Genomic DNA, 4,534 nt, shown 5'->3' with positions numbered 1-4,534 from the left:
AGTACCGGTTGCAGCATTGAGCATATTTGTCGGTAGCATCACCCTACCCGCCAGACGCACCCTCCTCGAGATATCCTTAGGTGAAGGTGGCCCGTCCTGAGCACGGATCGTACTCGGTGCCGGCTGGCTCGCACCCTTGTTACTGTTTTTTTCCGTCCCTTCTTCTTCTGTTGTAATGGGACCGAGTTCTGCTCACAGACCGCCTTCTTGAGTGTGTTGGGGCTGATAATATTTGGCTCCTCGGCTATCTGAGGCTCGGTGAAGTCGGCAGCTGGAGGTGTCTCCTGAGAACTGAACGCGAGATGACGCCTGTTGCAATTGGGTTTCTCCGCCGTACCAGCTAGACCGCGGTCGTCTTTTGTAGGGTTGGGTTCTTGAGAAAGAGGCCCGCGGAATTCGTCATTGTACCCATGTTCGGCAAAGTACTTATCGACGTTGCTAAATGTACGGCCGTCGTCGTTGTCGTCGTCGTTCAGATCCTGTGCCATATGCATGTTCGGATCCTATGCCATAGGGATGTCCGGCATGTCCATTAGCGTTGCGGTGGTCTTGCCATGGCTTGGCGCCGGCACGACTAGCAGTGTTGTCTTTGGGGTGGTGTCCCCCGCCCCCAAAAGAATCTGGCTCTTCGGCCAAAGCAGGGGCCAGCTTATGCAGGCGTTGAGCGTCATCAGATCATCTTCGTCGGCCCCGGCGGGTCGAATCGGAGGTAACAACTCATCGCAGCCTGGCAGCACCTGAACCAGTTCAACCCTATACATGGTGGGTGGCATCGGTTTACCGTGGAACACGGGGTTGCCCGGTTGAACGATTTTTCCCTTGCCAACATCGACCAACTCGTCATTCACGAAGTGCAGGAGAGTGCACGGAACGTCGGCGGCGCCCTGCGAAAACATGTAGGGCGTCAGGGATGCCCAATCAAAGGCAAAAGGAGATGAAGTTCTCGGCCGAGAGGCTTAATTAGTTACCGTGATGATGGCGTCAAGCTCGGCTAATGTCGAGGCACCGCCCACGGTGGGCGTGCAACTGACGGAGGGGACGCTTGCTACCGAGGTGCCGGCCGGCGTACACCCGAGTGCATTAAGCTCCAATGCCGGCCGTGCCGGCGTCGGAGACACCAATACCGCCGCCGCCGGAGACACCAATGGCGCCGCCTGCGCGTTGTGCGAGTTGCTGGCCGTGAAGCTGGGAATCGGGGGCGGCCCCTGTTGGCCACCCGCAATCCATGTTGTCAGCCCATGAATCAAGGTAGGCATAATGCCGGTGAGCATCGATCCTAGTTGTTGTTGCACTTGCTCTTGGATAACCTCCAGAATCCGCGCCACTTGTGCCTTGAGTTCTTGAACCTCGCGCAACTAGCTTTCCGAGCTGGTCTTTTTCTCCTTTCGCCCACCAACGGTATAGTATGACGACCATTTTGTGGACAAGCCTTTGCCGGCCACACGACCAGCTGACGACGGCTTACTGAGCTTATCCTTGTTTTTCATTACGTTCAACGCCCTATTTAGAGTGCTGTCCCAAGCATGGGTGCTCTGAGACGACCCCGCGCTACTTCTTTCAGTCTCCTTCGCCAGAACAAGCTCAAGCGCCCTGGTCTTCGGATCCGTGGTAAGCTCCTTTGTTATCGGGTCCTCCTTGTACCGGGCCCTGACATAGTTCCTGGTCTGCTTGTCACTGTTGTATTTCTTGAAGCGGGGCAGTAGGCCTTGCTCGGCACGCTCCGCGTCCTCCTTGTCCCATATAGGCTCCGCCACTCTGTAACCGCCGGGACCGAGTTTGTGTTCCCCTAAGTTCAACTCCCGCATTTCTTTCCCCCACTGACTTGATTCGGAGGTTGCACTGCTCTCGCACTTGATCTTGAATTCCTTGTAGTCAACTTCGCTGATCAAAGGATTTTTCGCCTTGATCTTCTCATAACTATCACCTTTCTCAATCATTCTCTTCACCGCGCTTCTCCAAGTAGACAGGGCCGTGCTCATCCTCGTGAGGGCGGCACTGTTCACTTTATTCCCTGAGAGGCGTGTGTTTTCAAATTCAGCGGGGAACTTGTATCGTTCGTGCAGCTTCATGAGGAGGAGGTTGCGCAAATTCCCTCAGTCCTTATGCCTAAGGTTCTCGGTGTTGATCGAGACGGTGGTCCGGAGAATGCACCTGAGTTGAACCGAGTACCCCTTGACTATATGTTTGGGCTCCGTTGGATTCCCGTCGGAATCCACTTGAGTAAATTCCTCCTTGACGGTGCAGAGCGTGTTCGGGCGCCGGTCCTTCCGTTGCCTCTTCGGTTGGCTGCCATCTGTGTGTGCGCCGCCATCATCAGTGGTGGCATCCTCGATGGCACCATCAGTGGTGGCATCCTCGGCGGCGCCATCAGTGGTGTCATCCCCGATGCCACTAGGGGTTGTGTAGTCAGGATCGGTGTCTTCTGCGGCGTCCTCATAGCGGTGATGTTCTTTCTCCAACTCCTGGGACAGCTCCCAGAATTGCTTGCCGCCCGAACCGCCAGCCTCATTGTTGTGGGCCATGTTTCACTCTAAATAGGAAAAAAGTTTGGTCAAAAAGTTGGTTATTGTCAAGGAATAAGATCATGGTCTCATCATTTAGGGTTTGTCGACAACGAGGCATCCTAAAAGCTAAGCTTTTATCATTTAGGGTTTGTCGACGCCGAGGCACCCTAAAAGCCTAAGCGTACATCATTTAGGTTCTCATCGACACCGAGGCATCCGGGGCAACCAAGTTAAGTTTTCATCATTTAGGGTTTATCGATGTCGAGGCACCCTAGGTTGGGCCTAATCACTTGGCACTAATCACTTGGCTCTATTGCCACCTATGTTGGGTTTATCATCTAGGGTTTATCAATGCTAAGGAGAATTCTAAGTTGGGCCTAATCACTTGGCTCTATTGCCACTTATGGTTTAATGCAGCAAGAATGGCGGGGCAGTTGATCCTACTTAACTAAGTACTAAGATACCCCGGGCCATGCATTAGTCGGAAGTACCCCATATGTCCTATTTTTAGCAAAGTCATGCTAAAATTCACGGAAAATTTCAACATGACCTTTGCTGAAAATAGGACATATGGAGTACCCGAATTTGCCAGAACGGAAGTTAATCGACATTCCGGCAAACTCAAGGGCCTCTTGGGGTACCTGCAAAATCATTATCCCCGCATAATGAAGTCGCCAATGGGTCATTTCAGAAGATCACAAGTAGCATCATCACAAGTACAACATCATCACAAGTACAGCAGCAGCAGTGAATACAGGCATAACAGCAGCAGCAGCAAGTTTATTCTTCTTCTTCATAAACATTAATTGGTGTGGGTGACTCTATCTACCCTCTAATGACTCACTCAACTTAACAGGACAACCCACAAGCATTGTTTTGATTCCAACAGCTGCTGTAAAATACATCCAACAAAGGTGCTCTAAAATCAAAAATACTACCCCCCAAATCTTTAGCTCAATTCTGAAAATACATGGTCTTCTAGTTACAATACTACCCCAACAGTCAAAATTTCAAACCACACACTTACTTTCAACTATAAACAAAACTGAATTGTTGTTAATGAACAGTGGCTAAAGTTATATAAAACTCCATTGCAAATGTGCCATGTCAATAAAGCAACTCATGGAAGTAAACTACTAGCAGGCTCAAAAGTCAAGTAAACTGAAGATTATGACAGCTTGCAAACACAGGACCATGTCATTATCATGGCAGTCCACTATATATTTTTATGACAAATACATCATTATCAGGGCACATTATGGCCATTTTCTTACATGATGCTAACTGTACCTAACTGATTTTTTTGGCAGTAGCTCAAGTTTTTGACAGTAGCTCCTCACTGTCTGTCGCCTACAACACTTTTTATGCTAGCAGCTCAAGTTTGTGCCATTGGAGCAAATAAGCAGGAACCAACATATGTAAGGTTTCAACAAGACTCATCATCAATATATATAAGCAGGATGTTTGTAAACAAACGAACACTAAGAGCAGAATGTTCTTGCAACAAACATTATTGTGTGACATCGAAAGGCATCACTCTACTTAAAGGGAAGGATGACTTAAGTGGCCAGATGTATATTATTGCACCACTTGATCTGCACTTCTCTATATTATATGATGTACTGAAGAACTTGAGCAAAAAAAGATAAATAGGAACATATTTCTCACCTTGGAGGTGTTGGTGCTGCTGCACTGTCTGAACTTCACTTCCTTTACCTCCTTGGAAACCTGAAATATGCAGACGTTAGAAAGGTTCTAATTTGTATATGATGATTCTAAGAAAAGGGAAAAGGTGTATCAAGAACAGATTCACATGTCTGGCTGTTAGCCATTACAAACTTAAATTTATCTATTTCTGTATCTCACAAACTATCATAAATGAATAATAGTACACTTAGAAGCTCACTGAAAAGCAATGACATATTCATGATCTAGTTTAGCAGCAGGTTGCAATATTCCCCCTAATTGCAAGATGCATCATTTCTAATTAATTAGGAGAACCTACCTAGCGAGTCTCTGATTCGTTTATA

Source organism: Triticum dicoccoides, chromosome 3B (genome assembly GCF_002162155.2).
Source record: "Triticum dicoccoides isolate Atlit2015 ecotype Zavitan chromosome 3B, WEW_v2.0, whole genome shotgun sequence".
NCBI lineage: Eukaryota > Viridiplantae > Streptophyta > Magnoliopsida > Poales > Poaceae > Triticum > Triticum dicoccoides.
Note: the sequence above shows the minus strand (reverse complement) of the source record.